This window comes from Theobroma cacao, chromosome 9 (genome assembly GCF_053813885.1).
Source record: "Theobroma cacao isolate CCN51 chromosome 9, ASM5381388v1, whole genome shotgun sequence".
Lineage (NCBI taxonomy): Eukaryota > Viridiplantae > Streptophyta > Magnoliopsida > Malvales > Malvaceae > Theobroma > Theobroma cacao.
The window spans coordinates 38,586,572-38,599,280 of record NC_142647.1 but is presented as its reverse complement, the minus strand read 5'-3'; the positions used below and the strand labels follow the sequence as shown (position 1 = coordinate 38,599,280).

At 32.4% G+C, this 12,709-nt stretch overlaps 2 non-coding genes across 2 annotated transcripts; one reads left to right on the top strand and one right to left on the bottom strand.

The window, feature by feature from the left end:
• The first annotated feature begins 270 nt into the window (after positions 1-270).
• Positions 271-377, top strand: LOC148760949 (small nucleolar RNA R71). Its single transcript, XR_016028678.1, has one exon. It is a non-coding gene; the product is annotated as a small nucleolar RNA R71 (small nucleolar RNA).
• Positions 378-6,694: 6,317 nt separating this feature from the next.
• LOC148760948 (small nucleolar RNA R71) lies at positions 6,695-6,801 on the bottom strand. Its single transcript, XR_016028684.1, has one exon. It is a non-coding gene; the product is annotated as a small nucleolar RNA R71 (small nucleolar RNA).
• Between the last annotated feature and the right edge of the window lie 5,908 nt (positions 6,802-12,709).

Below are 12,709 nucleotides of genomic sequence, written 5' to 3'. Positions count from 1 at the left end.
GTTAGTACCAAAAGATTCAAGTGTCTTATTTAGAACTACTACTTGTGCTGATAATGTTGGAATGGCATCTATATCATGAACTCTAACTACTCTCCTATGCATTGATCGCTCTACTAGCCATTGGTAGTTGTTTATAGCCATTTCCTTCACAAATCGTATGCCTCGTCAATTGATTTAGCCATTAAAGTTCCTCCCGCAAAGGCATCAATGGTGGTTCGAACATGACCACTCAAGCCATTATAGAACATCCACACCTAAAGCCATTTTGGAAAACCATAATGAGGACAACACCGAAGTAATTCTTTGTATCTTTCCCGAGCCTTGTTCAACGACTCACAATCTTGCTGCATAAATAATGTGATATCATTCATCAGTTTCGTTGTCATGGTTGGAGGAAAGAACTTAGCAAGGAACTTTTGAGTAAGATCATTACTGTTGTTATTGATCAGTAGGTAGTACATTCAACCATGCTTTAGCTTTATCCCTCAATAAAAAAAGGAAAACCCTCAAATGAATTGTATCATCTATGATACCATTTTGTTTAAAAGTATCTCATATCTCCAAGAAGTTTGAAATATGGTCATTTGGAAGACCCCCAAACTAGATTGAGGTTTGAACCATGGTGATGATAGCCAACTTGATCTCGAAAGTGTTTGCTTGAATAGCCAGCCTCTGAATGCTCGATGGAATTCTTTATACCAAAGGAACAACATAATCCCTTAAGCAATGATTTTTAACTACTAAACACTCTTGGATTTGCTACTCACCTTATTGATCAGCCATTTTATTTATTCGAACAAAACTTTGTTGATTTTCTCATTGAAGTCCGAAGAATGTTCTTTTAATCTCTATATCACACGGTATAATCTCCAAGTTTTTTACTCTTCTCATACAATGACACAACGAACCTGAAAAATAAAAAATAAAAACTTTAATTAAGACTAACTTGTTAAATTTTAATATTAGCAAATAAATAATAAAACAGATCCTCAGTAATGGCATCAAAAAGTTGTTGAATTCTCACGCAAGTGCACGTATCGTAAACAAATAATATAATGATGAAGTAGAGTATTATTCCTACAAAGATTTGTTCCTAAATCTTTATTAAATACTAAAATTTATGAAAAATTAATCTTCTTTAAGTAACTAAAAGTTTAGAAAACTAATTAAAATTAAATTAAAACAAGCACTAAATTAACTAATAGAAATTAAAATTACTTGGAAAAGGCAATAGACTAAAACCTAGGATTATAAGTTCAATCAACACTTCATCTAATACCAGCTTGTCTTATTATTTATATTCATGGGTGGTTTTACTAACATAAAATCTAAAGCTATGTACAAGTCTCCATTAAGATGCTTGCATAAATACCTAACTTAATTGGATCACTATACATCTATAGGAATCAACTAAACAAGATTCATTATGCTAGTGTTCTAATTTGGCTATGTATGGCAATTGGCATATGTCTACCCAAATTGCTAATCAAATCACCTAAGTGACATGAACATACATTATTCAAATCTTAATCCAATCAAAAATCTCTCTGTCAAGTCTCAATTAGATTCACGAATCATTTAATTGTTGATTAAACAATTAAAAGCATTAAAAACATATTTGAATAAGCAAAACTATACCCATTCATGATAAATAAAATAGAAATTAATAATCAGATTACATGTTGAAATCCATTGTAATCCTAGAAAAGTAAATTTGTTCATGATATCTAAATGTAACATTATCCAAAGAATTTTACCCATGAGTGTAAGTTAAAGAAAATAAGAGAAAAACAAAATAGAGAAAAAAAACTAATGGTGAAGCTTGTGATCTTGAATCTCTCTCAATCTCTAGTACTTTCTTGCTTTGTTCCTGGTTCCAAGTCTTCAGAATAGTTACTACCATCCTTCTTGCTGAATACTCTTAAAAAGGTCCCTTAAATAGGTTCAAAATAACCTAATTTTCATATTCCCATGTAAAAAATATTTTTGGAAAGCAGTGTGGCACCGTGGCCTTGTCTTCCTTGGTATCATGACGCCTTTCTTTGGTTTATGGCACTCTGGCCTCAAGAAAGTGTATGATGCTCTCCATTCTTCCAGCACCATGACCATGCACTCCTTAACATTGTAGCCTTAGCTTCTTTGGTGCTGCAGCCTTGAGCAACTCAAGGTTATGGCTTTCATTCAATGTGCTGCCTTATACAAAACTACATCAATCTATCATTTTTTAACATCATTTTTACCTCAATCTAATCTGAACTGGACAAATTAATAGACTTAAAAGTTGGAGCCCTATCTTTTACCTTTCCTATGGATCAAGAATCACATCAATTTGACTTTTGTAGGTCAAGTTATCCTCAAAATACTACAGCCTATACGAATGAAGCCATCTCCATACTTGTGTGGTTTTAAATCAGATGATCTTTTCTCATCAAATTTCCTACAAAAGAAATTAGAGAAATCAACAATAACTATTCTTAACGTAAATTAAAGAAATATAAAGTAAAATTAAACTACAAAAACTTAAATTAGCAACTTAACATGTAATCCAACTTAAACTAGAAAAATACTTAAAATGCTAAAATCTGAACCTAAAATCTCAAAGATTTAGATACTTAAGCCTCCAAAATGTATCAAAATAACTCTATATGATAGAGTTATCATCTACAAAATTCTCCATTAAAACTAAACTAAATCACCTTTACAATTTCGTAATGCAATGGAATAGATATGTATTTGGTCACATGGATCTTGCAATTACCAACTTTGAAGATAAAATCAAGGCTTTGGATAAAACTGAGAATTCTTTAGATCTTTCTAATGTTGAAATTTTATTGAAAAATGAGAGGATCCAGGATCTATGGACAACCACTCGTAATAGAAAATCCATATATATGCAAAAATCAAGGATACAATGGATTAAAGATGAAGATAAAAGCACTCGATTCTTTCAATCCAACGCAAAAACACGCTTCAATCGCAACCATATGAGCAGTATCATTTTGAATGGCGCATAGATTTCTGATTCCAAGGAGGTTAGAGAAGCCATTAACCTTTTTTTCAAAGAGCTATTTAATTATGATAGGTGGCCAAGACCATCCCTAAAGGCCTCACTTTCAAGAAATTATCATCAGCCATGGCATTCAATCTTGAAGCTCCTATCAATATGAAGGAGTTGAAATCGATAATTTGGAGTTTTGATGGACTTAAGGCACCCAACCCTGACGGTTTCAATTTCAAATTCTTTAAAAAAAATCATGGCCTTTTGTAGGTAAAGAAATATATGATTTACTTCCCTAATTCTTGGTGACTAGAAAGTTAGAGAAAGACATCAACTCTTTTATTGTGCTCATCCCAAAAGTGTCAAGCACGTCGACCCTTAAGGATTATAGGCATATTAGCTTCACCAATTCTTTGTACAAGATTCTTGTAAAGTTATTAGGAAACTGCCTAAAAAAAGTCATCCACTTTATAATTAATGACACTCAAAGCACCTTTATCAATGGCTGGCAAATAACTAATGGCATTATGCTAGTTAATGAAGTTATTCACAACATGTATAAGAAACTTTTTAATCAAGGGGACATAGTACTTAAGCTCAACTCCAAAAAAGCCTTCAATTGTGTTGATTAGGACCTTTTACTCATGGTTATGGATATGATGGGCTTTGGAGCCAAATGGCATGCATAGATCCACAAATGCATCTCTACATTTCATGTTTTGGTTTTAGTCAATGGCTTAACCATTTTTAAATTTTTGGTTAAGTGAGGCTTAAGACAAGGGAAGCTTTCCATTTACTATTTCTCTAGAAAGAAAAGCTTCATTCCTTCAAAGGTATCATTCTTCCTGGTTTTGGCTTGTCTATCTCTCACTTGTAGTTTGAAGATGATAATATCATTTTAATGGAATCAGGATAATAGGAAGCTACTAATATAAGACACATTTTACTCTATTTTGAAATGGTTTCTGGACTAAAAATAAATTTCAGGAAATCATGTTTCTACTCGGTGGAAATTGAGGAGAGCATTGATGTTGAAATGGCGAGCATTTTAGGCTGCAAAGTTGGCTCTTTGCGTTTTATGTATCTCAGCACATTCTTGGTGCAAATCCTAGAAACTTACATAAATGGGACTTAGTGGTAGCCAAATTCAAAAACTGTTTGGCTATGTGGCACAGGAAGTTTCTCTCATTCGATAAAAGGTTAGCTCTTGTAAACTCAGTGCTTAACTTGTTTCCTATGTACTATATATTTATCTTTCAAGAACCACAAGGAGTCATTAAACAACTTGACTAGTTGAGACAATCTTTCTTGTAATGGGGAAGACTTTGGCAAAAGAAAATCCCTAAGCTCAAATGGAGCATGGTACATAAACCAAGAGGGTATGGTGGTCTTTGGGGTTGCTAAATCAAGTCACAAAAATACTACTTTACTTGCCAAATGGTGGTGGTGATATGGCACTGAGGATAAAACTCCTTGGAAACGTCTATGATAACTCTATTTTATAAAGTTATTTGGCCACAATTATGGGTGATTTTATTTAAGTTCTTGACATTTAATTTAATTATGTTGGGTTCAATTACTTTAAGTTATTTTATGATGCTATGATTTAAGTTTAGTTATTATTTAAGTTAGTTTGTTGCTTTTGTAGGTGTGCTATGAAAAGGGTGACATTTTGACAAGATGAATGCATTCAAGGTGCAAACTTTCACTACATATGTTCTGGTATTGCAAGAATATCTTTGACTATAGAAGTTCCATTGATGTGATTCTTAAACCATTGGAAAGGTAAGAGGTAGAGCTACAACTTTTATATTTACCACTTTTCCTAGTTCAACCTCGAAGAAGTAAAAACTCATGTCACAAGTTGAAGCAGTGTAGTAGAGCTTGATATTTTAAGATAGGACAAAGAGGACCAGGGCCATGGAAGGAAGCAGCACCATGATGTCTCAAAAAGTAAAGACACTTCAGGCACAAAGAGGACTCGGTGTTACGCCCACCAAAAAGGCAACACTGCGACACTTGAGGAGAAAAATTGAAAAAAATATAAATGAGGCTTAACTTCGCGGTGGCCATACATAGAGAAGACTTCTTACGCAACTAGACTTCTATTTTGACACAAATTCAAGCTTAATTTAATTTTCCTTTTAGAAGAATGTAAAAAGAATAATTAAGCTAGGTTTTTCTAAAGAAAAAGAGGCATTCAAGCTAGCAAGAAAGCAAGGAAGATTATGGTTAGAAGATTTGATAAATATTAGAGTTCTTTCTTTTCTTGGAATCTTTATACTTTCTTATTTAGTTTTGATGGTTAAAATTCTTTTTAGGATGATATTTTTAGGAATTATATTGAACTAAATTTTTTTAATCTACAATTGCAATTGAACCGAATGCGTAATTTGAATTTTTAATATATTTATTGCTTACGATTGATAGTGTTTGAGTTATTTATTTCAGTCTTGTTCTTAATACGTTTGATTGCTTGATCATCAATTAGATTGATTTGAAAATCTAAACGGAACTAAAAGAGGAAGTTTAGAGTCAGTCATGGATGAAATAACATATGTTCAATATCAATTCCATGAGATGATTGATATGATTTGCATGTTGGGTAGGAACACACTTACATGTCATATGTAGCCATAATTAGAGTTTAAGCTTAATGAGTCTTTCTTGATTTCAATTTGCATAGAAATATAGCAAATTGGTTAAGATATTTTCATAAGAACATTGGAAAAGACTTATAAATAAATTAGAATTTTAGATTAACAACTCAGACCTATCTAGTAAGTAATAAGGGAATAAAAAAGACTCAAATGAAACATAGAAGAGATATTGTGGTTCTAGACATTTGGTTGATTGATTAATTAATTACATTGATATTTTTGCTTTCAGTTCTAGTTCTAGTTTTAGTTTATTTAATTTTCAATAGTTTTAAAATTTAGTTATTTGGATAAAATTTAGTTGTTTTAATTTTAGTACTTAGTACATAGATTTGGGAAATTCTCTATGAGAATGAACTTTACATTCTATTATATTGCTTGTTAATGATATATGCATTTGTGTGGTAAATCCTATAACAAGTTTTTGGTGCCAATGCTAGGGAGTTGTGCCAAATTTTTTTTGTTCATATTAATACTAAGCAATCTTAGTCTTAATTCAAACTTTTTTTTTTTTTTTGTTTTTAGGTACTTTTGGTCATTGTATTAAAGAGTGAGAAGTTGAAAATTGTTCCTTTTGATTCAGAAATCGAAAAAAACTCTTCAAATACGTCGAAAAGAAAATTCACAAGCTTCAACTCAATTAAAAACAATGGCTAATCAACAAGAAGAAAACAAGTCCTTACAAGAATATACTGTACCTCTCCTTCAAGGCCTTTGTTCTAGCATCCGTTGACCTACCATCTAAGCCAATAACTTTGAGATTAAGCCAACAATAATTCAAATGATTCAGACTTCAATTCAATTTAGGGGATTGTTGAATGATGATTCTAATGCACATATTGTGAATTTCTTGGAGATTTGCGATACATTCAATACCAATGGTGGTTTTAATGATGCCATTAAATTGAAGTTTTTCCCATTTTCATTAAGAGACAAGGCAAAGAGTTGGTTGAATTGACTTTCAACTAGTTCCATAAATACTTGGGATGATTTGGCTTAGAAATTCTTGGATAAGTTCTTTCCAACAAGTAAGACAACTAAGATGTAGAATGATATCACTTCTTTTACATAATTCAATTCTAAATTACAGTATGAGGCTTGGGAAAGGTATAAGGATTTTCTTAGGAAATGTCCTCACCAAGAGTTACCTAAATGGCTACAACTTTAAACTTTCTATATTGGTTTGTTGAGACCAATTAGAACCACCATCGATGTTGTAGCTAGAGGTGCACTTATGAGTAAATCCATTGACAAGGCTTATGACTTATTAGAGGAGATGGCTTCCAACAATTATCAATTCCATTTAAAAGATTGGGTCTAAGAAAAATTGCTAATATTCATGACCTTGATGCAATCAATGCCTTGACGTCTTAATTGAATGTTCTTACCAAGAACATTAATACATTAGGTGTCAATGTTATTTAGAGTCCTTTTTCGACATGTGAGTTTTATGAAGATAAGCATCTCAGTGATCAGTGTCTTATTACTATTGAATCTGCATAGTTTGTTGAAAATTTTAATAGGCAGCAGAATAATCCATATTTTAACACTTACAATCTTGGTTGAAGGAATCATCTTAACTTCTCATGGGGTAACAATCAAGGATCCTCTTCAGTAACAAAGCCAAATTTCCCTCTTAGTTTTCCTCCACAAGTTAAAGCTCTTTTGCCTAAAAAAAAGACAACTAAGGAAAAGATGTTTATACAATACATGGCTAAGAATGATGCTGTTATTTAGAGTTAAGCAGTTTCTTTCAGAAATCTTGAGACATAAATGGGTCAGTTAGCTAATGCCATTAACTATAGACCTCATGGTGCTTTCCCTAATGATACCGAACCCATTCCTAAGAGAAAAGGTAAATAGCATTTTGAGGCAGTCACACTTAAAAGTGGAAATGAGGTAAGTAGTAATAATGTGCAATTTGAAGATTTAGGTAAGTCTATTGAAAAAGAAGTTATTGATGTCGAAAAAGAAATTGTGGTTGAAAATTCTAGTGAAAAATCTAAAATAAAAAAATCACAATTGAATCCTTCACAACCACCTCCACCAAATTTCCTTAACATTTTCAAAAGCAAAAACTACACAAGTAATTTTATAGATTTTTTTAGGTATTTAAAAAAAGTTTCATATTAATATCCTTTTTCCTAAAGCTTTGGAAAATATGCCCAGCTATATTAAGTTTTTGAAAGATATCTTGGGTAAAAAAAGTAAATTAGGTGAGTTTGAAACTATTACACTTACTGAGTAGTGCAATGCCATAATTCAGAATAAGCTTCCACCAAAGCTTAAAAATCCAAGTCGTTTTACTATTCGTGCACTATTGGTACTTTATGTTTTGCTAAAGCTTTATGTGATTTGGGTGAAAGTATAAATTTGATGCTACTGTCAATTTATCAGCAACTTGGTGTAAGAGTGGTTAAGCCTACTTCTGTGACTTTACAGCTCGTTGATAGATCCCTCACTTATTCATATGGTACAGTGGAAGATGTTTTGGTAAATGTTGGTAAGTTTATTTTTCTAGTAGATTTTATTGTACTTGATATGAAGGAAGATCATGAAATATCGATCATTCTTAAGAAACCATTCTTAGCTACTAATAGAGCTCTGATTGATGTTGAAAAAGGTGAACTTACTAAGACTAAGAGGTAACTTGTCACGACCCGGAACCTCCCTCAGGCCCATGACAATCGCCGCGACGTCCCGATTGACACTCATTATCCGGAATGCCAACCGAAACCCCGCAAGGCTTACATATCAGTTTCTTTCCTTTCCAGTGAGCAATCATTGTTAAATATCGAGTTTTTAGAGAATATATACTATTTTAGATCAAAAACAATCAAAATAAACTTTTTGCCACACAGGGGTATTTTGGTCATTTTTTTTTCAAAAATTTCGAAACTGGCTAAAACGTAATATACAAGTACAAAAGACATAATTCATATTCAAAATGAGTTTAAAAGTCTAAAATCTTCATTTAAAATGAAATTACGGTTATTTGAATATAATAAGAAAATAAAAGAAATATTAAGGAAAATATTCTATTTTCTTATAAAACAATATTTATAGAGTTATACGTGGATAATTTTTATAGCGTAAAAGCTAAATAAATTTATACATACTAAAATACAGTAAACCAAAATATTTAATTTAATTTACAATAACAAGAGGGCCCCCGAATAAACAAAAGTAAAGAGGACTGTGAACCTACGGTTTGGAAAATGCAGATCCAATGGTAGTCCTCGATGAGATTAGCTATCTACAGTCTATACTCAACCTGAAATGGGTGGAAATGAGGGTGGTGAGATTATAAAATCCCAATGAGTAAACAGACATTATCATAAATATCTAAAGGCGAGTAAAATGGAGGCAAGTTTAAACAACAAATTTCAACCCATTTCATAATGTTTTCAATTTGTTTCTTAAATCATAAAATATTTGTAATTTACCAAAACAGTTGTTAAGGCTTATGTCTTTTATTAAAACAAGGCTCAAGCCAAAACTAATCCTCGGGGATACCTTGGCCGAGGCATCTAACCGAGTCCGCCAAGGGTGATAAAATATTCACACGTGAAACACATTTTTATTTTTAAAACCAGCCGTTCCTTGGCGTTGGCCGAGTTACACATTCACGTGGGGGTTCGACGTGAAGTGAGCTGTAATACTACCCCGGGAGTTACCCTCCTCGCCTCTACAACCGGAGTAACTATATAACTGGGTTTACCGTGCCCCTCTAATAGGCAGTCCACGAAAACCCGTCACTGCAATGACTAACCCACCAATTTTAATAAAATTTCGACAGTATAACGTGGCATTTATTTATTTATCCAGCCTGCATAGTAAAACAACTTACATAAATTTCCCAATGCATTCACAAAATATAGCCACATATACTCATTTCTCATAAGCCATTCCTAGGAAAATATCTATTTTTCAAGTCAATTTGTAGCCTCCAATTACTCAATTTCATAATCAATACAATATATTTTTATTTGTCACATTTATTCCTAAAACATCAAAAATCCCGTTTTAATCTCATAAAATACATAAAGGGCATTTAAAAATAAACTCTAGATAATTTACAATAATAATAAGTTTACTCACCGTTTGTACAAACTAAAAGCTTTCTAAGCGCCTCAATCACTACTCGTCGGGTACGACATCTTTGCCTTTTCCGGAAGGCTCTCCTCCTAGACACATTACAAAAATTTACACAATTCATCACATTGATGCTAAATCACTATATAATTAACTTAAATCCTATACTAATGCATGGTATGAAATGCAATAGCCTAAAACGACTTAAACGCGGTATTAACCTATTTTTGGCACTTTGCCCGATAAATTGCTAACGCGCTCCATTTTAGCTCTAAATCATCCCATTCTCTCTCCAACATTTCTAACCATTAAATATCAGCCAATAACCTTCTAAAAACAACAAAATCAGCTCACTCCCTTCCTTGAAAAATTCGGCCAAAAATGGGACATTAACTCGGTTAATTTTCTACTTTGTTTTTCTATCACGTTTAATCGTTTTTCATCATTTTCTCTTCATTTCCCTTAGAATAAAATCAATTCATCATCATTGTACAGCATTGAGCATTCAGTCAAGAGTGGGTATTGTGAAAATTTAATGATTTCTTGCCCAATTTAATTTCTAAACACATTTAACTAACTAAAACTATCAATTTAACTAAAAATCAAAACCTAAAAATTTCAATTTCTCTCCCCTAGAATTTCGTCCAACCCTTGATATCACTTTTTGATCTCTCTCCTCAAGCATGCTAAATGGAAATAAAGGCATAGGAAAGGTAGAAATCAAGCTAAAATCGAAAAATCTTACCGTTAGACGCGTAAACGGTCGAAAATCGTGAATTTCCCTTTGAATTTTCTTGTTTCTCTTTGGTTTTTCTGTTTTTCTTCCTTTCCTCTCTATTTCCTCTCTTGTTCTTCCTTATGGCCGGCCAGCACTCAAAATTTGGGTTTAAATGGGCTGACTTTTCATTAAAATAATATTATTTCATTAAAAAAATGCCATGTGTCACTTTCCCATTGGCCCATTTTTAAAATTTCATCCATTTGTTTCCAAATTTTCACCATACACTTGTCCCACATATCCATAGCTTAGATAAAATTCTCAGACTTATCCAAAGTCTCGGTGGAGTAATTTTTGAAATTTACACTTTTACCCCCGTAAAAGTCAAAAATTACATTTTTGCCCCAAAAATTGAAAAATTGCCCATAGACATATTTTTCATCCCTTATACTCATACCATTCTCCAATTTGTCAAATTTGATCTAAATTCTCTCAAAATCTCAAATTTTGTCCGTGGGTGATAAAATTACGATTTTGCCCCTACACTCCAAAAATCACCAGAATTAAACTTTTTCACTTCCTATCATTAAATTATACTCCAAATAGTTAATCTTGGTCAAAAATTTCACACCATGATCAAATAATTATTTTAGGTGGTAAAATGACGATTTTGCCATTGAATATCAAAATTTCTAATTTTACCCCAAATGAACCCTCGAACTCCGAACAATCATTTTTAGTCATTCCTGGACTATAAAATATTAAATTTCATCCTACAATTCCTATTTGAACTAGTTCGAGGTTAAATCAATTTAAGTGTATCGTTAGGTACAATATCAGGTTTCGTCTATTCTTAGGTGCTTTTCTAGCGTAATAACATGCTACTCAATGCATGTATGTCATGACATGTATTTATAGGGTCGGGTTTTACATAACTTTTAATATTTTAAGAGCTTTAAAATTTTCATAAGATTTTAATGAGTGTTTTGTAATTAATGTGGTGAATAGCATTACCAATGATGTGTTTATGGAAAATTATTCTAATTATCCACTTGAGGCTTCTTTGATTTCTACTTATGAAAGTTATGATGACAAAGTTCTTGAATATGCTAAATTGTTGGATGCTCTATTATGCCTCCCAAAACCTTATTTTAAGTCTTTGGAATTATCAACTTCTTCAACTACACCAGCTAAACCTTCTATTGAAGAACCACCCACACTTTAGCTTAAGCCATTGCTTACTCATCTAAGGCATGCTTTTCTGGAAAACTTATCTACTTTGCTAGTTATTATTTCTTCTTCTCTTATTAATGCATAGGAAGACAAGCTCGTTTGTGTGCTAATATAGTATAAAAAGGCCAAACGGTGGACTATTGCTGACATTAAAGAAATTAGTCCATCTTGAGAACAACCACAAGGCAACAATTGAGCATCAAAGTAGGATGAATCCAATTTTTGATGGTACATGGGTAAGTTCAGTCTATTGTGCACCAAAGAAAAGAGGTATGACTGTAATTTTCAATGGAAAAAATGAGCTTATTCCCATTAGAGTTGTGACTAGTTTGAGGGTATGTATAGATTATCAAAAGCTCAATAAGGCTACAAGGAAAAGATGCTTTCCTTTCCCTTTTATTTGTCAAATGCTTGATAGATTATCTAGTCAGAAATTTTTCTACTCGTTAGATAATTATTCTAGGTATAACTAAATTGCTATAGTTCCTTAAGATCACGAGAAAACTACTTTCACTTGTCCATATGGAACTTTTTCCTTTAGGAGAATGCCTTTTGGACTTTCTAATACACCTATTACTTTTCAGAGATGCATGATGGCAATTTTTTCTGACATGGTGCCAAATATCTTGAGCCATTTATGGATTTTTTTTTTTTTTTGTATTTGGAGATACTTCTGACAATTTTCCTTTTAATCTTGCTAAAGTCTTGAAAAGATAAGAAGAAATAAATTTGGTACTGAATTGGGAAAAATGTCACTTCATAGTGCAAGAAGGCATTGTTCTTGGACACAGAGTTTCTAGTAAAGGAATTGAAGTTGACAAGGCAAAGATTGAGAAAATTGAGAAACTTCAACCTCCAACATCAATGAAAGGCATTTGAAGTTTTCTTGGTCATGCTAGATTTTACAAACGCTTCATTAAAGAATTCTCCAAAATTTCCTAGCCACTTTGCAATCTTTTAGAGAAAAATACACTTTTCCACTTTGATGATGCATATCTGAAAGCATTC